General features: G+C 40.9%; 1 long non-coding RNA gene across 2 annotated transcripts; it reads right to left on the bottom strand.

Moving 5' to 3' along the window:
• Positions 1–6,557: 6,557 nt before the first annotated feature.
• Positions 6,558–10,745, bottom strand: LOC138112868 (uncharacterized). 2 transcript variants are annotated; one of them, XR_011151881.1, is made up of 3 exons: positions 10,661–10,745; positions 7,834–7,938; positions 6,558–6,845 (listed from the first exon to the last, which is right to left on the bottom strand). It is a non-coding gene; the product is annotated as an uncharacterized lncRNA (long non-coding RNA). The 2 variants fall into 2 exon arrangements; XR_011151882.1 differs by lacking the exon at positions 10,661–10,745 and adding an exon at positions 9,945–10,106.
• Positions 10,746–25,409: the final 14,664 nt, after the last annotated feature.

Below are 25,409 nucleotides of genomic sequence, written 5' to 3'. Positions count from 1 at the left end.
TTTCAGGGACAGGGTAGTTGGGGTCAGAGCCAGCATCCCTTGAGCACTGAGCCCACTGAATTGGAGAGTCCCTGAGTCCAGTTGAGTGTTACAAGGTGGGTTCTTCACTCCCTGCTCAGACAAGGCTCCATCAGAGACACTGTGGTTTCCTCTGCAGCATCTGTGGCCTTGGAAAAGGGGACAGACTCTGACTTGGGACCACTGCTGCCACTGGGGCCAATGCTGGAGTGAACATTCCCAGCTTCTCTGACCTGCCTCAGGAGCCTCCACACTGAGTCACCCAGGAGCTGGATCCCAGTTTCTAAAAAATACACAGCACAGCTTAGCATTAAAGATACTCTCCAGAACATTTAAAAATAAAAAGGGAAAGTATTAAACATAGCTTTTTAAGGGAAATTATAAGCTTACATAAAAATGCTCCATACAGTGGGGGTGAAAAAAAAAGAGGAAGGTCTTAAGTGTGGATGTTTCTCCAAAGCTTAAAATAAGCTGATTCTACTTTAGAAACTGCACCCTTTTGGCTGAGGATGTTATTTGTTTTAGGTTTTTTTACACAGTTTTGTGGAAATATACAGGCTGCAGAAGGGAGGAGAAAACATCAAGAAATGTGTGTGTGGTGGAGGGGGGGGAAGGGAAGACTGACAATAAAATAGATCTCCCGCTAAATGCATATTCTTCTATTTATGTATTTGATAATGAGACAGAAATGCCCTTGGCACTCGATAAACAACAGCTCCATAACCAGGAGGGAAGGGCAGAATAATGCATAGCTACATTTCAGATCATAAACTATTTCAAGCTCTATTAACATGCCGGCCTGTTAGATTATTGGGGATTTTCATTTTATTTTAAGCTAATGTTTACCATTCTTAAGCAATTTTATTGTCTTACCTAATTGCTGTTTTTGCAGATTTACAGCAGATCATTACTTGTGAAGCTCCTCTCCCACAAGAAGGTCTTGAGAAGAGATAGTTGATTTAACTCTAATACCCATAAGAACATTTTTAGCTTTGTATCAATACAGCAAAATGTTTATATAAATGGTTTTTTATAATATAAGGTTAAATTTAGGGTTTATTCACCATTACGAATTGGCAATGCAATTCAGAGCTCCATAACTTTCATGAAAGGAGATAGGAGAAGTTCATATTCATAATAAAAATAGATTTTTTTCCTTTGCTTTTAAAGATACTTTTTGCATTTTCAAGCAGCACTCCCTCACGATAACGAAATGTGTTTGTGTGTAATGCTTGCAGAGTCAGACGGTATAACTATCTTATGATTTAAAATTAAACAATATAATTACCATTTGGCAACCAATATTTAAAGCTGTAGCAACTATTTCTTCAGACATTATTTAGACTGTATTTTAAAATACAAATGAAAGCTGCATTTTTCCTGTACATTCATTTCAAAACCTTGGAGCTGGAGTGCTTCCTTCTTTCCTTTCTCTTTTTTTATTTTTTCCTCAAAAACCACCAAACTATTTCTGTTTAAGAAAATTGGGTTTGTGATATCTTGAATAACAAGCTTTTCTACAGCTGTTTGAGAATCTTGCTGCGCTGAGACAGTGAGTGGAGAGATGCAGGAGAATGTGGAATATCTTCAACTGGATTTTATTATTGAGTTTGTTCCGGTGTTCTGATCACTGGATATGGGGATGGGAGCTGGGGATGGCTGGTAACCATTTGGAAAGAGCATTTCTTCAGTCATCTGATTCAGGGTGTTTAACAGTTTCTAAAATTAACACCAACAACGATTAAAAAAACACTCATTGTATTACAAGATGCATATAGGCATCTGGTTTCTTTGAAAGTGGCTCATTACCAGAATTTACCACAGCTTTATCTTGGTCCTGTGTTTATTCCAATAATTAACCAAGTCATCATTATCTATTAGTTACAACCAATTTTTCCAGGATTATGGATATGTTGAATTTTACACATTTATTTTTAGAAGCTCATCACATCTATTGGAGAGAGATAAGTAGGATTCAGAATTTCTCCTTGTAGCTGCAATTCTTTTCTGAAGCTCAGGCTACAGAAAACAAAGGCATTATATTTCCACGAATCTACTACAGCCAAACTAGGAATCAGAAAGGTATTTCACTTCAAAATATCTGCATGAAATTTGAAAGTGATTTTCCACTGGATATGTAGAAATGCCCATTCTTCTCTTTTCTTGGTAAGTATTGTGTTTATTTAACTCATCAGGGTTTTTTTTTCTCTCTCTCTCTGTAATAAAATATCATTTTTCTCATTCATTTCTGAGCAGTTTAATTTTGTTAAAATAAAAGAATACAAATCTCGCACTGCGGTGAGAGGCAGAACTTTTCCTCCCTGTGTTTCTGGAGCCATTTCAATCTATAATGTGTATCAATAAACAGAGCAAAAGCCAGCAGAGAGACGGTCCCCGGCAGCAAAGGCAGCTCTCCGACCCTGCCTCGCTCCCCAGTGCACGCACAAGCTCCAGCCCCAGCACAACTCCCCGAGCTAAAACCACATTTCTTCCAATGTCTGTCTCACATGGTAATTTAGGATAGAAAAACACTTCTAAAAACATCTCATTAAGGGCTGAGAGGAAAACAATTTTTATAAGGGGTACAAAAAAAGACAATAAAAGGGACATTCTTACAATTCTTCTAGATGCTTGAAGACAGAGACATTTTTGTTTTATTTTGTTAAGCTTTTCTCCAATGTTCAGATTTTTCCAGCCCAAGCAAACGTTTTTATTTCTATTTTATATTTTTACTGCCTCATTGTGCCCGTAAATGTTGGCTTTCAGGGATTTCATAATAATAAAAATATCAGCCAGAGACATCAGCACTGTGGAAATTATGCAAGTAGTGGATTAAAATCTTCTGATGCAGACATTAAAATCAAACAAGTTAAATTATGTCAAGCAATGTCACTTGCATGCTAACTTACCTAATGGGAAAGACTCAGTGCACTCGCACTCTAAAGATCTCGGCTCAAGAACTTCTCTTGCTAACTGCAGTGAGAAATAACCATCCCTGAGCCATTTATATGACCAATTTCTGTTCTCTCTGCTAATAGTCAGCCACATGTATGCCAAGGTGGCACGAAGCATTGTTATCTCGTAAAACACCACGGAGCTATCAGCTTTCCAGCGAGTGTGTGAATTACAGGGCTGCCTTAGCATGAATGCATTTAATTGTGTGAAGAGGGTATTTCCCAGCATTTGCTTAAACCTCCGAAAAACAGCTTTGCTTGTCAATTGTCACTCAAGTTCTTACTGGGAACAAACAGGGAGCAGCAGCACAAGAGAGGAGTGTTGTGGGAAAGGGTCTGGGGGTAGATTCAGCAGTAAAACTCCAGAAAAATGCTGGGAGTGTTTTCTTGTGGTTTAATTTCTCATTCCCCAAAGCTCTCTACTTGTTTTAAGTTGTTGGTCTCAGGCTGGAGGCCAAACAAGCCTTTGAGCCATGGGTGGAAAGAAAGAGTTCCTCCTGGTCACCAACACGACGTTGCAGCCTGCCCGGGTTGTGGGGCCAGTGTGCTCTGCTGGGGCAAAAAGAAGTGGACTTTTGTGTCAGTGAACCCTGCTGGGTTCATAGGGTGTCCATGGCACACAGCCCAACAAGGTGGGCACCTACAACCAGCTTTGCTCGGGGGACTTTCACAGCTCATACAGCGTTCAGGACCCCTCTCTCCTCACCCCTAGAGCTATCACAAGGACAACACACTGTCCCCTTGTCACCTCAAGCAGGACTGGTCCCTCCACAGGGACACTGTGTTGATGGGTCAGGACACAGCAAAGCCCACACCAGAGTGTGTCCTTGCTGCCCCTGATGCAGGTGGTGGCTGCGTGTTGTGCCAGGAAGAGAAACGTGGACTTCCGCAGCCGCTGCCTCGCGCGCGCCAAATGAGAGATGCTTTTCCCCTTTTCATTACATGGGTTTCTTAATAAAAACTGAAAGAGCTTTTTTTTTTCAGAAAATGAACCCCAGGGGCCCAATCAGTGAAATACATTAACCTTTCAACTGTCAGCCCCCCTCCCTTGAAATTAAGCAATACCAGCCCTTGAAACGGCTAAATTACCTTCTTATTTTTTAATTGTGTAATGATGGTCCAACAAAAAAAGAGCAACTCAGGACTAGTAAATATTCAATGAAGAAATTTATTGTAGTTCTTATAAAGGGAATACCCACAGCTTTCTTCACATGGACTTAAATCAGGCAGAAACTGGAGCGATAGGCATAAAATGAAATAACGGATGCACTGTTTCTAGTGGGATTTACATCACCATTTGGTCTAATTATTCCTGATATTTCACCCATCATATTAGAAGCTTCTTCAGGGAAAGAAATAACAGTTTGTCTCCTTGAGAACAAAGAACAAAGTGTCTCTTTGCTCTCAAGAAACTCAGCTATCATTATGAAGAGAAAGAATCTGTCCATTATCAAGAAATCCCACTAGAAATCTTGAATATCTTACCAAATAATTCCTGAGCACACTAAAAATACCAGAAAATGAAAGAAGAAGAAACTATGGGACCTTGGAAAATAAATAAATAAAGGAGGCATCATGGATGCTCCACAACCCACTCATTTCTTTCTCACAGAATGATAATAATCCAATAACCAAACTGTGCCTGGCATGTACAGTTAATCTAAGCAAGACAGCCACCACCCCTTTATATTCCTTGTTCAGCAAGGCACACTTTCAGCTCTGTCTGTGGTCCTGGATTAAGTGGTGGGAATGCATTTGCATACATTTGCACGGTGAGTAATTCACCATGAGTGATTATGTATGGGACCCACTTCCAGAATGCATGAACTTTTTGGGATTGGATTTCATGAGGACTGGATGGTAAGCTTTAGGAGTTATTAAATACAGACCTAGGACCATGCACAGCATTCAGGAAAGTAATTTCTTAGGACATACGTAAGAGTTCTTTGTTCTGGGTCTTGTATTTAATACTGCAGTATCTAGTAAAAAAGCATTTTAAATGAGCACATGGAGCCATGGGGTTCAGGTGAACTAATTTGACAACTTCCTAAACAGGATCTTGCTGGGTCAACTTGTGAACTGGGAATATCCCCAGGTCTGAGAGAAAGAGCAAGCGTTTCCCAGCATCCTGCCGTGATCCTGCACCTCTATAGGCAGTCACACTTTGAAAAATGAAAGAAAATAAAACCTCAGCATGCAGAGATAAGAGGGCTGAAAATACCAGCTTCGTGAAGAAAATATTTTGCCTTTTTCCTAAAATACAGGAACTTCTCCAAGTCTTTCCAGAGGTCTTTTCCAGTCCCTAAACACAGACAAATGCTGCTCAGTCACTGCCAAAGGGGATATTGAATGTGTTTGACCTTGTATGTAGATGTTGTTTAAATACATTCAGCTTTATTGCTTGTGAAAATCATTGGTCCTTGAAAATAGAGTCCTTAAGTTTAGCAGCAGTGGCACAATTTATACTGGTACACGGTGCTGAATGTCTGGGAAACTCCACCAGTTAATCAGGAGTGAAGTGTGCAACTGCAGCTCTCTGGTTCAGCTTGGGGGAGTGGGGTTCTGCCCCAGTGAGGAGTTTCATGGCAACACGCTGTTATGTTATGTTATGTTATGTTATGTTATGTTATGTTATGTTATGTAGAATTAAATACTCCCTCAGATAGTTTGCACAGTTCTTGTTGAAATCAGTAACAAATCTGCTCCAAACTATGAGAGAAAATAGCATGGAGTTTGGATGAGGACTTTCTGTGGTTACTGTGGTCCTATAAAGCATCTGTAAAGGATTGAGTATCTCAAGGAACTATCTGCCTTTGCCTTCTATTGAAAGCAATTGCAAGTGGGATGCATGCCCTAAATTGTGATGTTAGTGAAAGATGAGCACAGTCCCAGATTGCAAAATCAGGCCAGAATGATGAAAACATTTGTATATGTGCTACCCTTTTATTTTCTTTGGCATGCTCTGAGTAACCTCTGACCTTTTCTTTCCCTGGGTAAAGCTGCTCTTTGTTTGAATGGAAACAGAATGTGAAAATGATGACAAAGGGATTTTTGAGACAAATACAATAGCAAAAAAACAAAGGCAAATGAACTTTCCCTGAAATCTAGTACCCCATCAAACTCTTATAAGAGTATGAAAAGAGCAAGTTTCAGGACTATGAGATAATTTTATACAAGAAAAATGATAGGCTGAGAAATAAAACTGCAATTGCATGGGATGTAAAGGAGCCGTGCCAGTCTGTGGTGGGCACGCACAGGCCCTGCCTGTTTTGTTCAGAAGGCAATGGAGCACCCCCAGGCTGAGTTGTGTCTCTGGGAAGTGGTGCCATTGTCACCAAGAAACACTTATTGGATTGATAAATGTGAATGTAAGTTATCAACAGGCAAAAGGAGCAGCTTTATTAAGAAGATGCTGTGCTTTAACCCCAGACAGCAGCTCAGCCCCATGCAACCACTCACTCCTCTCCAAGTGGGATGGGGGAGAGAAAAGTAAAAGTTAGAAAAATTGTGGGTTGAGATAAAGAAGTTTAATAGAGAAAGTAAAAGTCACATACACAAATGAAGCATAACAAGGAATTTGTTTCCTATTTCCTGTGGTCAGGCATTCAGCCATGCTCAGGAAAGCAGGGCTCCATCACACTGAAAGGTTACTTGGGAAGACAAATATCATCACTCCCAGCATCCCCTCTTCCTTCTTCTTCCCCCAGTTTTAACACGCTAAGCATGACACTGCATGGTCTGGACTATCCCTGTGGTCAGTTGGGGTCAGCTGTCCTGGCAGTGTCCTCTCCAGCTCCTTGTTCAGCCTCAGGCACATTGGTGGGGTGGGGTGAGGAGCAGAAAAGTCCTTGGCTCTGTGTAGGCACTGCTCAGCTGTAACAACAACATCTCTCTGTTATCAACACTGCTTCCAGGACAAATCCAGGACACAGCCCCCTACCAGGTACTACGAAGAAAATTAACTCCAGCCCAGTTATACCCATTGTTTCCTGGGATGTCTCCCAAGCTCTACCTGCAATACACACATCAAGAAGTATAAAAAAAAAATTCCTCCCAATTTAGTTAAGACAGCTTTAGAAGAAGGAGAGTTGTTCACAACTAGTTGGAGGTACAGGACATCATCCTATGGGAAGCAAGAGATTGGTGGCATCTTCCTGTGGGAAATGCACAGAGGAGCACCATCTCCAGTGCTGGGTAAGGAGAAGGCCATGGGATTTCTCCTATGGGGTACACTGCTCTGCTAGTAGTCACAGTTTACCAGCTGTCAAGAAGAAACTCAACACTTGCAGGCATGAAACATCTTACCAGGCCATCAAGGTGATGATTCCTCCCCTTTCCACACAAGGAAATGTAATATCATGATTCTTCAGTTTATAGTTTCTGCTCCAAAGCCAACTTCTCCTGGCTCTGTCTCTACCCTCTCTCTCACTCCCCTTGCAGCCTCCCCTCCTCAGTCTACCTCTTTTTAAGGGAGCAGACACAATAACTTTGCTTTCTCATTCCTCTTCTAGAAAGATTCCCTAGCCAAAAAGTGTTTTTGAAAAACACCTGGATCAACAGGACCCTTTTAGCTGACACTCTTCTCTTGAGCAGATGTGTTTAGCCAGACTCATTAAAGTTTTAGGAACTCCCTTGCTTGGTGATACAGCTTCTTGCAGGCAGGGCACAGGACATGTTATGGTCATTATCAGCTGATGGCTGGGGGGCTTCTGCACTTAGTGAATGTGATCAGAGTTCATTGATGTGTGTCCAAATCACCATCAGCTTGAACAGCCCCCATGTTCTGTTTCAAATGCCTTAGGTACTAGATGAGTCTGTCAGTAGTTAATATCCCAAAAGCAAGGGGTCAGAATCACCTCACCTCAGTTACTCTGATGTGTTTTTTTCCATGGGATGGGTTGCTGGGTGAGCCTTGTTTCTCTCATATTTAACCATTTACGAAATTTTACTTTCTTGCTTCCAGGACCTGTTAGAAAAAAAATCAGGGGATGATATTCCACAGATCAATGTGGACTACTGCCAAATACATGCATTGTTGCTCTCAAAAAGATTTTGTACAGGAAGTGTACAGTGTCTTTTAAATGTGTTTATTGAAAATTGAATTACTGTATGCAACACGTTTACTAAGAAGTTTTAATTATGTTGGTGGAGCGAGATCACATATGCATATCTGTGTCAGCACTGCCTCTCGCTTCCTCTGTTCAAAAAGATATTTAAGAGTGAATAAGGAATCTAATTCTATAGCTGTATATTCAACATACACTTAAAAAATCTATCTCAAGTTCCAGATGCTCTGGGAAATTTTAAAAATACAGTGTTTAAAAAAAACCTCTTCGGTGTTCAAACCCAAAAAAGGTAGAACAAAAATAGACAGTTGCTTGGACCCAATTACTTTTTGTGAACCACAGATAGTCAGGATTAAAGGCATTAGATGTGGAGGAGTCTTTTTCAAACTAGAGGTGAGTGGCATACTCAGAACGAGCAGTCTGTAGGTCAGCAACAAATTTTACTGCAAAATCACTGATAATCACTAAATTAGGGCAGGTGTGAACCAACTCTTTAGGAAACAAAAGAGGTAAACATTAACGTATTTATATTTTCTCCAGCCAAGAAAGGGAGGTGCAGTTGTTGGATGCTGACTGACTCCTTTAAGTAACATGCTTCTATTTCTTAGATTTAAAAAGCCAGGAAAGCTTGGTAAAAGCTGAAAAATTTCCTTTAGTAGGAAGTTTGTTGCTTTCTAGAAAGGGTGAAGGAATCTGGAATTCAAACCAACAGTGCTAAGATCTCCCAGTACTTCAGGAACTAGGGATTTTGTTTTGACATCCTGAGAACTAGACACAAAGGTTAAAGGTATTTAATACAGATGCAAAATGTAGGCTGAATTTCCAGGAAAACTGGCTGTACTGGGGAGGTTGATATCTGCAATACACTGTGGAAAGCTGAGCACTTTGGGTAGTTTTCCATCACATATCACAGACAACCATGGGATCTTCCTTTAGATGGGTGAGCTTGTTTAGTCACAGCATGGACTGAAGAGCCACATGAAAAAGTGTCCTTTCCATAGAACCCTGCGATCAGACATTGCCATGCCTGGAAGCAAGGCTGGAGTGATGCTCCAACAGTTGCAGCAGCATTGCTGCCCCTCTCATGGTGGTAAACCAGGAAATCATAGTGGAAAACTGAGCCATGTAAGACCTCACATCTCCACTGCTTGTAAAAAAGAAACTGTTGTAACTAAAAAATGACTGTTATTTTTTGGGAATGCCATGCTTAACTAGTGTGGTACCATGAGCTTAAAATACAGCCTTTCTTGAAATACAGAGAGCTGACACAGTGCCATATGCACAGGTACCCTTTCCAGAAGTACCCCTAAAATAAACATTTCTCTTTGGAAGAGGGAAGTCAGAGGACATTCAAATTCAAATACAGCTATCAACACATAGATGAGTAGAAATTACTGCACAGGTGTTCATAGTTACACTGCAAGAACATTAAGCCACACACTTTCCCTTGGATTGCAACCCTATTTTTGGCTACAAGCTACGACTGCTGCTGGCAGAGGGCACATTGAAATGTGGTGCACCATCGCCCATCTTTCAAGGCTTTTCATTTGCCAGTGTCTCAATTAAGCATATTTGAGAGATAATCCTCCTCAAAGGGCTTCAAACTTCGTGGTACCACAGTCCCAACAAGTAACTACTGCTCTTCATATACAGGAGCCACAGGGCCCCCTGCAATCCCCTACAGCTGTATCCAGCCAAGCTGTGACTAATTACCTCATTTTCATAGTTAATACATGTAGGGAGGAAGGAGTAGTGAAGACTTTGAAGGAGAGTTCCTGATGGCTGGACTTTGATTTCTCCACTCAGAACAGAGCAGGGAGCCTGGGAGTGTGTCTACTTCGAAAATAGTTATTTTAGGGGAAAGTGGGTAGGAAGAAGTGTGTTTCCACTGGCAGTGCTGTGCTACCTGAGGTGCTGGAGGTCCCAGATGGAGGTCACTGGAGCAGAGATTGATCCTCAGCACATATCCCTATGTCCTGTGGGTTTTCTCAGTTTCACGTACTCAACCATCCTTTTCCAATCCTGTGTCACTGCAGGCAGTGGCAGAAGGACACCCAGCACATGACGCAAACCTGAATGTAATTTTGGAACACTTGATATCATTTTAGGTGTCTGCAGCTGCTTGTGCACCTAAGTGTTATACAATAAATACCTAGAAAGGTTCATGGAAGGAGTTATCAATCAAATCCCATCTGAGTTGTCTCTTGGTCTCTCTGTTTCCCTTGTTCCTTTGTTAGGCTTGTTGCATTTGTATACAGACAACTCAGAAACTTTCTTAGGTGACCTTTGAATGTCTGGCTTTTTTCCTTTGTTCCATTTCCTGAGTTTTTCACTTAATGTTCTCTCTGCACTTTTTTGCTTTTCTGTGGATCTTGTGCTATCTGTATCATCACTTAAGAGTTTTTTCTCTGTTGTGCAGGTATTTACTTCAGCAGCCTCTTTTCATGGTCTCTGTCCTTGCTGCAAACTTGGCCTCACCCTTCAGCCCATTTATTTAAATGCTTCAGTTTCTCTACAGGGCTGTCTTGAGTTTTCTTCCTGTTCAAATTAATTCCATCCTACCTTTTAATGACATGTTTCAAAATAAGCCTTAAATGTCCAATAAAAGTAAAAACCTCTTACCTTAGGTCCTGCTCCAAATGTGATGAAGTCAATGGAAAGACTCCATCAGCTTCCAAAGAGTGGGTCTCATCTGCACAACTTTCTGATTCTCTCTTGTGCTCATGGGCACTGTTGCTATTTATAAACCATGGTTTTCACATTGCAAAATATTTGTGACTCTGCTCTCACAGCCTTGGAGAATTACAAAAAGGAAAAAAAAAGCAACGGAATATTTTAGGATCGAAATTAAATTGGAACTAAAAATAGAACAGGGTTGCTAGCCAAGAATTTAACCTCGGATGCATTTTTGTCCTTCAAAACAGACTAGGTTTGGAAGGTTTCTGCCATTGGGTATTTTCTCCTCCACATTTAATGGCATCATGCATTTATTTTTCACATTCTTAACATATTTGGAAGCATCCCAAGTGAATTCTGAAAGGTGTAAGATTTCCGCAAAGGCCAAGCACTCTCAACGTATGCTGAATGAATATCTTCATGCCCTAAACTGAAAGGACCCAAATCACTAATTGGTTTTGCATCTTTACACCAATGCATTTTGTTCTTTAGTTTAAAATTAATGGAGATGTAAAGAAAGTAAAAAATATTCTCATTATTAAAGTTTCCAAAACAGCTTCAGAAACATTTGAGGAAGTCCAAAAATTTCGGTCTGGGGTGACAAAGTCACTTGACACCTCCTTGCAGCCCAGCAGTTCTGGTTACCCCTTGGAGAGGCTTTGATTCAGATTCAGCATTTTGGTCTCTGCAGAAAGTAGAAGTCCAAAACTGATGAAACACAGAAGTTAAAGAACATGAAGCTCTCCTAAGATAGCCAGAGAAAATTTTAACTGCCCAATAGAGGCAGTGAGTTTTGTCATAGCAGTAGTGAAATATTCTTAATATCAAAAAAAGAAAAAAGAATGTGGCATCTGAGTTACTGCGGAAATTTTACTTGCAAAGCAGAAATCTAGAGAGTCAAAGGAAATGTCATATTCTTGCAGTGTGGCCTTTCTGCCACCATCTATTCCGTTAAGTACTTTGTTAGTGACACCTGCATTATTACCTGATAAGAGCTGAATCCTTCAACTTTAATGAAGGCCCTGGAATAAATTCCCATTTGGAGAGAAAAGGTGTTTCAGCATAAGGTATCTTAACCTCCTCAAGCTCTTAGGTAAAGATTCTTCAAGATTTGGATGTGGTACACCTCACAGAGCTTTCTGTATTTTGCTCTTCTAAAGTGTAGAACTAAATAACAAAAAAGGGGTTTCTATTTCTTGACAAAGACCAAATTCATTCTTTTATGACAATCTGAGCACATTTTAGTGTCTGATTCCAGCCAAAGTGGAAGTTGAATCAAGTCTATGTGGTTATATTGATTTTAAGGTCTGATTAACAAGGTACTTCAACCTGGGTTTAATTTTATGTCTGTGAACAGTCACTGGACTGAGCAGGGGAACTCATGGCCACAATCTGATGTGCATTAATGAGTATTTTTAAGGTCCAAGTAAAGGGCAAACACCTCAACTTATTTTGAAATGTAGGCTCAGGCACAGTAGGCAGTATTGCTGTTACACTAAATAAGAGCACGCCTTCCACTGGTACAGCAGTGAACACTGAAGTCAAAGATAACAGGTTTATGAGATTTGCACACCTGTCCTGCTGCTATCACAAAGTTACTAAGAGTAGCTGGACAAAAAAATGTAAAAAATTATTTCATCCTCCAAAATCTGTTGGCACTGTTCTTGTTCCTTAGAGCTTGATTTGGAAGAAAAATGTTAACTGTCCAAAAGCCCTGTTTTGTCATATCTTGTTTCAGAGTTGAAAAGATGACCTGCAGAGGTCCCTTCCAACCTCAACCATTCAGTCCTTCTGTTTTCTTCCTCTTAACACTTTTTTAATTTTTAGAAGACATTTCTCTGCCAGGTAAACACCAGAAAAAAAATTCAAAGGAAAATGGGAGATGCTGGGGAGACTATAGCCACTACCACAGCAATGATAACATAAAACTGTACTGGTTGGTAGTAAGCAAAAAAAAAAAAACCAAAAACAAAACAAACAAACAAACAAACAAAAACACCAAAAAAACACCCACATAAGAAAAGTGGCAAAAATCAAAATCCCAGGTGTTTGAAATGTTCTGACTCTCAAGAAACAAAAGCAGCATTATTTCTGGTGCATGTCACTTGTGACAGTTTTTTGGGGAAAAAGAAATTTAAAATAAAATATTAGAAATATTTAAAGCCTATTTTTTAAAAAAATGTTTTTTAAAAGAACCAAGTTTTTGTCAGGAAAATTGTGAAGTATTCTCTGACATATCTAATGTCAGGATCTGTGTTTTCTCTCATTTTTCTAATAAGGATCAGAAACAAAACCAAACAAAACAGAACAAATGTTAAAATCTGTAATCTTTCTGACAAGCTCTGACAGCTTGAAAGAGAGATGTGAGAACTCTCCCACTACTGAATACCTCATTTTGGTAAGGGAGCTTAAAACTGGACTTGAGGATCCTCATCTTGTGAACATAGCTCAGCATCATCCCTATAGAATGGTGCCTGCAGAAATCACACTCAGGGACCAGCTAACAAAATGTGCAGGCAACTGAGCCAGTAATAGAGAAAGGAAGGAGATTGAAAAAGGGAGTGGAAGAAAAGGGAATATTTTGTTGCATCTCCCTCTCCAGCCCCCTTTGTCTGCTTTGTCCCTCAAGGTTCAGCTACATGGGCCTCATTGTGTGAACTCGTCTTTGATATCAATGGGGACATCTACTTAAAAATTGATGCCATTATATGGCCCCAGGTATTTAAATTAACGAGATGTTAAATACTCTGTAGTTTTATCTGTAATTAGATGACATCGATGCAACTTGATCCCAAGAGTGATTTGTAATATTATGGATTGTCCACTTAAGGCTTGGGGCCTGATCCACAGTCTGCTGACATCTGTAAGAGTCTTTCCTTTGTCATTTTTGGAAGCAAGACTCCTAGATCACTCTCACACAGCTCTCATTTATTTTTCTATCTGTTTATCAACATCTTTATGCAGATGTCTGATCCCTCCTTACCCCATCTCCAAACATTTGGGTTATACATCAGTGAATGTCCTTAATTTGGGGGTAATTTCAATTAATTTTTAACTGCTTTTTCCTTTGTAGCTTTATTTTGCCTTTTCATTCCTGACTAATTGTCAGTTTTTGTTCAATATTTACAAGTTTTACATTGAGTCATATTTCTTATGCTAATCCTCTTCATTTAATATGCTCACTAGAGATGGTTGAAAAAACTTGGAATTTTTTTTAGAGAAAAAAGGTATCAGTAGCACTCAAAGTCCTTTTAGGCAATTTTTTACTCCAAATCTTCCGTTGTTATTTTTCTTCTGCCCAGCACAAGACAATTCCAGTCTCAGGATATATTCTAATATTACCCACGTGACTGCAAGTATTTAAACACATCCTGATCAGTGCTGCCTGTGCCTGGCAGCATCCTTGGCAGCACTTTGAGGGGTGCAGTTCCAGGAGAACCCATGGCGTGGTCTTGTTTATTGGTCAAACAGGAGTCAGTGTTGGTGTCAAGCATGGGAACCCTCTTAGAAACTCCATCCCTCCTTGAATTAGATCCTCTGGGGGAGATAAAAAGGCAAAAAGTCAGTGCTGCTCCCATCACCCCATGTTGAACTTCTCATTTGTCTCAGGCTGCTACCATCTCTCCCATGGCATTGAGAGCAGAATTGATGGGGCCTGGGGGGCTGAGAGTTCCCTGGCTGGGTGTAAAGGTCCTTCAGAGCACATAAAAGGCATTTGAATTTTAGTACTGAGAAGCTTCGAATTACGTGAACACTCTGAGTAAACAAGCAAAAAGCCAACTAAGATGGGGAGAGAAACAAAAGGCAGGAGTGTGAATGACTTGCTGATGCACCCAGGGCTTTGCCAGGATTTCTCCCTCTGGGAATTTCATCACGCTCAGCTTAGCTCCACTTGAACATCCTGAACAGAGGACTTTCTGCAGCTTCTTTGAGGAGGCTGTTCCAGGGCTCACTTCTCTTTCACAGCCAAACCCAGAAGCTCCTGAGGTTTCACTTTTGTCTCCCTTCTGCTCTTTATCACCCCAGTTCTCCACAGCAGAATCCCTCAGGCTTCCTGCAAAGGACTCCCCTCCCTCCGGTGCGTGGGGAGCTGGGCTGCCCCGTCACTTGCCCTGTCTATACATATTTCAGTCTTTTAATCTTTCTCCTCAAGCCAGTTCTAGTGGCCCCTGCATTGTGCTCCCAGCTATCCCTGGCTCCTCCAATTTGCCTGTGGTAATGAGGTGCCCAGTGCCGAGCGCCGTGCTCCAGGTCCCGCCTACACGTGCTCCGCATGAGGGGACCACGGTCTTGCTGACACATCCCGTCTTTTCTGTTCCCTTTTTTTTTTCCTTCAGTGATCATCATTCAAAATTAAAATAACATGGAAAGGCAAAGCAACTGAAATCAAAATCTAATGCATAATTAGATACAGCATGAGACAACAAACACGTCTTTGCTATCTGCCTCTGTATTGTAAACAATGATTACTTTACATGTTCAATGTGCCATGAAAGAAGAAAGAGCCTCTTGTGATGTTTTGTGAGAGCTTTGACTACATTTGCCCACTTTTCAAACAACAAAAAAATAAACTCACACTAACAAGGTGTATGTTTTCAGTCCTAAAATATGGGGTCACTCTCTGTTAAGGGGTCCATTCAATGATGAAATGAGATCAAAATGGTTGAGGCCACTGAAAGAAAGCAAGAAGGATTTGTCTGAAGTTCTGGTATACTGGCTATTATTTCAACCAAATAAGGATGCCTGGCTTTATTCTTCATGCTCCCTTGCCCCTTTTGAAAAACTGAAAAGAGAAAGGAAATGGCTAAGTTGTATCATGTATTACCTTGATGAGTGCTTATAACTCTTCATTCAGAGTTAATCATTAACCCAGGTTTTTGTGGTGATTGTTTTAGCTATGAAGTTTCTACATGAAATTTGTGCAGCACATCACCATGAAAAAGAAAAAGCCAAACTGCAAAAATCAAATGAAGAGATTTTATGAGAGGGTGGATGTGCATGTGTGTACAGATCTATATATGCCACCAGTTTTATTTTAATACACACGTGAATATTTGTATATCTCTGTCAAAACTGCTGACCCTTAAATTGGAAGTGCTTTCTTGCTCAAAACGAGATTGCTTTGATCTATTATTTTTAATGTATTTATTCATTTATTCTGTCCAGCCTCTGATATTCCTGCTTAGCCTGAGCAGTACTCTCAAACTGGGCAAAATACTGTTCTCCTAATCTCTTGTGTATTTAAAAAAATACATTTTTTGCTCATTTTGACAAACAATGAAAGGCCTGAAAACTTCTGTAAAGAGAAAAAATTATATCACCTCAGGGCTGTAGAAACCTGTTTGTGTTTTGATCATTCTGAGACATTTCATTTTAGTACTGGGATTGTTATTTTTGTATGCTAATTAACGTACATTTCAAACAATCTTGTTTTGAAATGAAAATCTGGAATTTTTTTGTTTTGAAACTTATGTTCCAACAATTAAAAAAACCTATTTAATTAAAAATGCAAAAACATAAACATTTTCCATAGAAAGCCTTGATGCCAAGAAATCAGCATTTTCTGACAAAAGGCTTGTTTTGTGGTTTTGTTTTTTTTTTTTTTTTTTTAGGAAAAGTCATTACTATCTCTAGCAATAAAAATGTGATATGGAAAAGGGGTGATGTTTATTTGTTCCTGATGTAGCATAACCTAATCTGTCACCCACTAAAACGCAACAAAATTTCATGCAAGGCTAAACTATGATTAAATGCTAGATTATTCCAGTCTGACCCTTGGAGTGCAATAAAGTATACACTTGAAAAATACACTTTATATAAATGTATGTGCATGAGTGTGGGCACGTGTGTTTGTCCGTGTGCACCTCGTATATAAATTATCTCTCGACCCATCCATCCATCCATTCATCCATTCATCCACTCACACATGATCTTTACTTAAGCACAAATAGTTCAAATTCCTCTTGGAAGGATCTGCTCATCGTATTTGTTTAAGGGAATAATGAACTGTTGTTGACTTGTTTGTGTTCCACCCATGCACACAGCTATTAATTTATTAATTAATCCTCCTCAAAAGTCTTCTTTCTATATTAGTTGTCCTCATTTTCTATTATTTGACATCAATCCCACTAAACCATCACATCTTGTTTTACTGACTCAGATCCTGAATCAAACAGCTATTTCTTAAGGGTTTTCCAGTGAGTATATTTCATCTGTGCACTAAACTCTTGTGGTTAGATTTAGGTCTTGAATGATTATTATTCAGAAACAGCAAACTATTCAGCTTGAAACAAGAGCATGACTTTTTTTAGGTTTATTAAAATTGCATTAAGAGGTTTGGATTTTTTCTAAAGCCAGTACTTAGAATGGCCGGAATTATAATGTTTTTATATAAACTGTGTTTCTGCAACCATTGACCCGGGTAATAAATAATTTATTCAGTATTTCTTTAAATGCTATTTTGTTTGGTTTAAACTCAAGGTTAAGCATATATATTTGCAAGTATTGTCTTCCTCTGTCTTTATATATATATATACACAATAAATATTTAAAAGGTCATTATGGTAAAGATAGATGAAAAACTTTGATTTTTTATCTCTGCCAGCTCATATGCTGTGGCCATTCGGGTGGCTCCAAAAATCTATTTTGTGCTGTAGATTTTTCATAAGAAATTAAAAATTGATGGCTTAATAGATCATTATACTTATTTTATGCAACTCCTTTAACAAAGTAAACAAATGGATTTAAGGAAACACAGAAATGGGCTGAGTGCAACATGCCCACTCTGAATAAAACACAGGGGGAAGTTGTAATAGCTCTAATTTGTTTATTTCTGTTAAAGGTGAGGTGAAGCCACTCACGTGGGACTGGGCAGAGCAGTAGGAGAGGGTGGGATGGGATCCAGCCTTGGGTCACCCACGTGCCTGACAGAAGCTCTCTGGTACCTGCACATCCATGGCATGGTCGCTGCAAGGGCATTTACTGCAAGAATACCATAGCTTTTTAAAAAAACCCCAATCTCTTCAGAGACCAATCCTTCTCCTGGACCGTGGCCTTTCTTCCTCCTCCTTGCACAAGCATGCAGATGCCCACACACACACACACACACACACACTCTTGTGGCCCTGCCCTAACCCCTCAGCACTCCCTGCCTCCTTTCAACTACCTCTGCTATCCTCTGCCCCCATCTGAATAGCACAGTCGATTAAGAGGAATTGATGGATCAAGGCAAAATGCCCAGCAGCTATAATTTTCCCATCCCACCCCAGGCAAAATTTTTCCTATGTGAATGAAGCTGGGAAAAAAGGAGAGAGAAAAAAAAAAAAAAAAAAAGGATTTTGACAACAGCCCCCAAAGATAACTCGAAGAAGCTGGTACATCCATTTGATTAAACCTCACAGACAGCACCAGCTCCAGGGTTTTCCTAGATCTGAATCCTCCAGTACTTCCCATCGGATTTAAAGCCCCCATCCCTCAACATCTCTTTGCTCTGAGTGCAACAGCAGTGAAAAAAAGAAACAACCAAGCCATGCCTTGAAACAGTTTCTAATCCCTCTTGCTTCTTTCTGCCTCTGTCCGAGAAGATGCTTTTTCCCCGTGGGGCCCGGAGGTTTGGTTTGGCCCCAGCCAGGGGAGACAGTGCTCTGGGTGGGCGAGGGGCCAGGGCTGCCCCCGCTGCCGCAGCCCCGCCGGCAGCCCCGCTCCCGCCGCGCCGAGTGGCAGAACGGCTCTCTCCTGCTGCTTTCACATGTCACAAACAATTGCTCTCATCGCTCATCATATTGAAGTTGTCAGGGCTCTCTGACGCCGATAATTTGTGTGAGTTGATCATACTTTGGTAAATCAACAGGTCACGACCCTTGACCCATCAGCCTGGTGGCTGGCGGGGAGCCACCTACAAATCTTCTGACGGGGACAACAGAGAGGCTGTGAACTGCTCAAGTGCTCTTGTCTATCAGCTGCCACCAGAGAAGCCAGTCCCCTCTGCCCTGCGCCGCTGGAGATGTGCTTTACTGTGAGCACAACCTCCTCTGCAAATCCATCTTAATTTCTTCCCATCTGTTTGGGTATGTACACGTGAGCACGTGAGCATTTCTTTAAAATTGTTATTTTCACTGCAGTCACTTGTAACGAACTTTAGCCTCCTCCATATGTTTTAAATAGAGGATCCCAGCATGGGAGATAAGAGGAACACTACTCAAGGTCCTACTCCAGCACCAATGAATTGCTCTCACCCTAGATGCATGCAATGGTTAAGTTTCCATGGCAGCTTTATGGGCTTCTTTTATAAAACTTTATTGACTCACATGTTCTCAAGTGGTGGCTCTGACTCTTTCTTTTCCTTTACTTACAGTGTGTACGTTCAAGATGCCTTTGGTTCTTTGCTTCCCTGTTTTTCTAACGTATAGGATTCCTGACCGAAGCCTTGAAGTACAGACCATGCAAGGGAGGGTAACACAGGCGTCTTTCATTACCCATGGTCTTCAATAACTCAGCAGCTAAACCAGCCAGAGGAGAAGAGAGACCTCTGAACTCGAGCACGAAGGACACTGTGCGGATCAGCTGGAGGGAAGTCAGGAATGAAGTGGGTTCAACTTCCAAACTGCAAAGTTGTTGAAAGTTGCATGCCCTGCAGAAAAGACACAGACAGAATTCTGTAGCAAATGGGAGTTGCAGGCACAGCTGGCTTAAAACTATCGCTTCTTATAGGAAAAGGCAAGGAGAGTTTCTTTTTTTAGCAGATAGCCCAAACATTGTCTTTGGCTGCTGCTTCTCAAGCATAGGCACCCAGAGCTAACTCTGCTTTCATGAGTGGTGTGGGTATGGTAGAGAGAGGATGGATGGTGTGAATTTGTAATTCCAATTACAAAGGCAACAGCTGGCTCTCCCTGCTTTGATTGCCAGGTGTTCATCTGATGCCACATGTTCATTTCTGGGCCTTTTATAAATATGCTGAACAAATGAAAGTACCCATACTCCCCTCTCCTGCACTTGAATTTAAATGCAGTGATGTGAAAAATAAATAGTATAATCTTAGTTTTTGTGGGGAGCCAGCAGAAAGCCCAGCTGATTAGTCATGCAAATAAAGGAATTGAGAGGTTTCCACTGCCCTACACATTTTCCACAGAACTTTGCTTTTCTTCCCACAGTTGAGTTCTCCTGCTTCACTGTTGGCTAATCCCCTGCTGTGGAGCAGGCAGAGCCCTGGCACACGATATGCTCCAACCTTGGGCCTGGATTCCTGGTTCAGTGATCCTCCAAAATAAGCAGAGGTAGCAATGGCAAACTCCAAGTTTCCCTCAGTCATTGCCAGAGATGCTGTGGGCACAGAAGCCATTGGGAAATGGTTTCCCACCTGAAAATGCCCATTTTTCTTTGATGCATTGCACAGGTTTTTGTTTGTCTCTTTAGAATAAATTTTGGACTAACCAGAAGCATCTGCTTTTTCACTGATTTTATAACAGTGCCTAGAGATCCCCAGGTGCCCTGAGGACAAGGAGTGTGAGCCATGTGAGAGAGCAGTTTGCTGCTGCACCAAGGGACTAAGCTTTTCCCCATGGCAGAAGAAGGAGGAGCAGAGCAAGACTGTGAAGGAAGAGAAGACAAACGGACAGTGAAATTCATCTGCCCTGCTCTGCAGCTGGTGTGATCCAGGAGCTCATGCTCAGGAGCCACTTCATTCTGGCAAGCCCTACCAGTGCACAGGAGGGAACATGAGAAGTCCCCTCATGCAGTCCTTTGCATGCACGTGGCTGTGAAGAAGACCTTCCAGCCTGTGTTTTCCCAGTTATAACCATGGCAGAAATCCAGGATATGCATAAATTTCCAATTCCCAGGTCATAGCTACATAGCTAGGTCTCCACCATATCAAGCCACCATATGTCTCTATGCATCCTGCAGGTTTACTGCTGTCCCAAACTTTCCCCATATTCTCCTAAAAATGCAAATGGCTGTGTTCTCTCCACCCATCCTGAAATGTCTACATCTGTGAGTTCCTTCCCAGTGCTTGTGAGACTGGACACAGCCTCCAGGATGGGGTGATGTCTACAGCTGCTGCATCCCAAGATCTGAACTTCTCCTGCCTGAGTGGGAGTGCCCATCAGAGAATGGCTACAGCAGGTCCAGCAGGATCTATGCAAGCCCAGCCCCCAAAACCAGAGACTGGTCGCAGAGAAAGACACCAGTGACATCCTGAACTGGCAGCAAGGCTCCTCTCCTCTGCCCTGGGTGAATGTGAAGTGTTCCAGAGAGCAGAACAGGCTGGGGTGATGAAATGCACACTTACCATGTCACATTAAAATCACAGCAAAAGGAAAAGCCTGACCTGCAGCCATCCGTGCAAAGATTATTTTACACTCAAAATAGCGCTGAACACAATTGTTTTTCAGCTTGATAAAAACCAAACAGAGGTAGGAGAAAGGCAGAGTAATCCTGCATGTTAACTGGCACAGCCACTGGAAAAACATACAGAGTGCAGATTGTCTCCTCTGAGGCAGAAATGAAACGTAATTGGCTCTGCCACACTATAACAGATGCTCAAAAAACTATTCACAGAATAAATATACGTGTGTATGTATATGTGTAGACTTGTGCACAGAAAACTGTGTCTGTAACCCAAAGCTCTTTCTTTTGCCCTGTGAAAATTTGACGTTTTTGACCGAAATTACGGTTTGAGGCTGGAACTATTTGTATTAAAACCTCAGGTTTTTAAATGCTAAACTAACAAAAACATTGCATATTTGAGCTTCCCCTTTAGCTCATCTTAATTAATGTGAAGCTTAGATTGGTACTTTTTTTTAATTGCTTGAAAAAAAGGACTTTTTCAGCAGTATTTTTCCACTTTTTTACCAGTCCATTTTCATTGTTAGTTATTGCCAATGCAAAGTGGCTGAGCAGTTGTACCAAATGAAAATGTATAATGGTTATTTGATAGCAGAAATGAACAGAGTTATCAATAAAACAAAACCAATTTCATCCTGTGAACAGAGGAAATTGTCTCTTTGTCAAGCCAAATATTAAAACCACAACAAAATTAGATTCAAGTAGAAGAAATGCAAGATCTGAGAGAAAAAATATTCCAGTGCTAGTAATATTTAATGGAAAGATGAAGCCAAGAGAGATAAAAGAAGTCTAGGAGTGATAATAGGCAGAAAACTAAGAATTGTTGCCACAGAACATGGCACTGAATAAAAAATTGGCAAATAGACATTGGAAAGATAAATGCAAGGAAATCATTTCACTGTGAAGAAGTTCTAATCCATGACTAGCCTGATCACAACCACATTACACATTTATTTTAGGGTGTCATGTTGGCAGGGAGAGCCTGCAGACCTAGTGGAAATAAGATGAAAAGCGATGACAATAGCAACTTAAGCTCTCCGTAGCTGTGGAAACCCATTTTCTAAATGAAGTGTAAGGGATTACCATTTGTGTTTCTCTTGGCTAAAAGGAGAGGGGTTACAGATACTGAAGGAAATTCTCTTCTCTCCCTGCCTGCCCCAATATTCACATCAATTTGAGCAGAGCTTGCTGGGGGTATACAAGAAAGGAGAGACTGGAATTAGGAGCCTCTTCTTTCTGGAGAGTAGACTCTTGTGGAGTCATAGGAAATGAGAAAAGGAAAGTTTCAAGCAGATTTCAGCCTGACTTATTAGGAGCTTGACTGGACCAGAACCAGTAAGTCTGTTCCAGGCTACGTGCAGTGCTCTCAGGAAGCTGGGAGAGATGCTTGTGTCACAAAGAACAAGCTGGAGCTTTTCAAAAGAAAACCTCTTACCTGTTCTGTTGGGTTTTTTTTTCAGAAAGATAACTTTTTCCTTTTTTGATCCTTTCCCCCTGTTTTAGTAGATTCCACGCACCTATATAATCTTGGCATGTTCTCTTTTTCCAGCTGGTAATTGTATCTGGCCGTAATTTGAGCATTTTGGGCTTCTGCCTGACTTCTGGGAGCCATCAGACCCAGCTGGAACAGTGGCTTCTGAGGTAGGTAGGATCCTCTAAACTGACATTTTGCAGCAGGAGCTTTCTCTCGCTCTCTCTCTCTCAATGGGTTCAATTATGAGTTCTTAGTACGACTGCTAATACAGTAATTCCCTTTAACAAAAATATAATATGAAACCTTAGCAATAAGGATTGTGTGGACCACCATGGGTGCCAGCATCAATCGAGTGCATCCCCTTGTAGAAATCCTGATCGAGAGATACAGGGGCTGCCCCAGCCACCTCATCTTTGCATTACCCATGCCTAATCCACCTGAGTCTCTCCTCGCTGCCTTGCTTAAGGTTTTGCAAAGTCAGAGCCAAAATGGCCTTTCCATCACAAGTCAAAGGCAAGAGCCATGGGGAACCTGGGAGGGTGGATTCCCAGAGTCCTGCCTCAGCCATTAGCCAACACAACCTCTCTCCTGATAAGAACAAACAGAATTTGGCTGCCCTTTATCCTGTTGTGGGTAACACTCAGTGGTTTTGAGAAGATACAGTCAGTTTTTTCTTTTTTGCTTGATCAAATACATCTGATTTTTATGCAAGTTGCACTGAACAAGGGAAATATTCTGTTTGTATTAGCTCCTGTTAGCCTGGAGCAAAATAGCCATTAATTTGTTTTAAGATGAGTTATTTTGAAAAGTTGGGAATCCAGTTGCAAGTGGAATGTCACCGAGTGGAATTCCAGTATGAGTGAACTGTGAATCCTAGTGCTGATTTTGTACTACATGAGAGGGAAAACTGAGAACTCTGAGGAAATGTAGTCTTTGTTATTGAGCTATACAATTAATTAAGGACAAGACATTTATAATCTTTTATTCTTTTATCAGTGATTCTCTAGAGTGTCTTGACATAACATAGTTTCATTTTTTCTGTAGTCTGGGCTGCAAATCCCCAATTAGGTTATACTTTCTGTCTTCACCCCTCCTTATGTCCTTTACTGCTTTTAGGAAAGCAAGAGTTTTCTGTGGTTTATTTTTTGGTAAGATGTTACATACTGTTCTCTGCACTCCACAGTGACTTCCCGGACATCAGCCTGGGTCAGGATGAGCAAGAGAGGAGCTCCAGGACTGCACAGCTGAGATCAGTGAAGGCCCACCTTCAAAATCAAAGTGGACAAACCAGGTCATCTCAGACTCTGTCCACCTCCTGCTTCTCTCTGACCGGTTAGAAAATAACATGGATTTCATCTCACTTTCTTCCTGTCTTCATTCCTCCTTCAAACAAAAGCAGGAGTTCTTCCTGACAGCTGATGAAACAAAGTCTGCTTCATCCCAAGTGAGCTATTTTTCCCCCCTTGAAATTTCTCCCTGTATTGAGAGCTGACCTGGGAGGGTTTTTGATGTTCACCGGGTGGGCTGGGTAAACCAATTAGGAGGGGTAGGAGGAAGGACAGGCTGTATGTGGCTACAGGTCAAGGCTGGGATTTGAGACTGAGGTTCGGTTCTCAGCCCTCTGGCAGACTTCACTCACCTTGGTGAGCGTATTTATAGCCTCTCCACGCCAGCAAAGGAAGAGGATCACGCTCCCTTTTTACTCCTGCTTCCTTTCTCTGTTGGAGCAGAGATCATCTCTTGCTGTGCTTACATTCTCTGGCACTATTAACTGGCCCAATTTGGCTTGAGAGCTGTAAATGCTAAAATTTATCAGATGCTTATTCACAATTAAGGGAATCAGATGCCCAAACATTCTGATATATCTGTGGTCAGACACTGGTGCCAGGGGAACATCTTCTGCACTGATTGTTACCTGTTGCCTTCCCAACATCACAGAAGGTGATGTGAAGCCACAATGAGATGGCTGCCTGACCTAGCAAAAAATGATGCCAATTCTCACTAATTTTCCTGATCCATATTTCCTAACTACAACCCTTGACAGATGATGTAGTTGCTCTATTTTCCTAAGCTTGTCTCAATACTGGAGGAAAAAAAGAAACCTATATTCATTGCCATATTATTATTTTTATAATAACAGCTGCCCCAAATGGTAAACTGAAAAAAAAGGAAGAGCACAAAGTCCCAAGTCTTTCAGAAAAATCAGGATATCTAATACTGTATGTGATAGTCTGAACATACTAGGTACATTTCACTGTCACTCTGAAAAACTTCTAGAAATGCAGTCTGACAATAAAATTAGAGGCTAAGAAAGAAGCAAATTCTTCACTTCTAGAGAGATAAAGAATGTTTACCTTGAATCCCTAACCTAATTCTTTACTTCTAGAGAGATAAAGAATGTTTTTCTTGAATCCCTAACCCCTCTGAAGTTGCCCTAGCAGGTTTAATTTCATTAGCAAATACAACTCTGGACCATAATGTTATTAACCTTTGGCTGTTTTCAAGGAAACAGACTTTTCTTGTCACATTCTGTGAGTCTTGCACAAATGATGTCACCTTTATGCATCATTAGTTTCCCCACATGTAAAATGGCATGAACCAAAGAATCAGGAAGGAAAATCTTAACATACCAAATGGCATTTGGTGCCTAAATCCTGTCAATGAGATGCTCTGCATTTGTAAGGCACCTCTCATGAAGTATTTATACTAATGATAACGAAAAGTCAAACAATGGGAAAGGTGGTCCTTCTTGCTGTAGGGACTATTCCTGGGAAGCAATGTAACTCAAAAGCTTTACAGACTGAATTAGGTGTAATCCTTACGGGATCACTAGCAGCTCATAAATAACTTTTAATGAGATTTCCAGCAAGTAAAATTGCA

This window comes from Aphelocoma coerulescens, chromosome 6 (assembly GCF_041296385.1).
Source record: "Aphelocoma coerulescens isolate FSJ_1873_10779 chromosome 6, UR_Acoe_1.0, whole genome shotgun sequence".
In the NCBI taxonomy this organism is placed as follows: Eukaryota; Metazoa; Chordata; class Aves; order Passeriformes; family Corvidae; genus Aphelocoma; species Aphelocoma coerulescens.
This window is presented reverse-complemented; position numbering and strand designations above follow the sequence as displayed.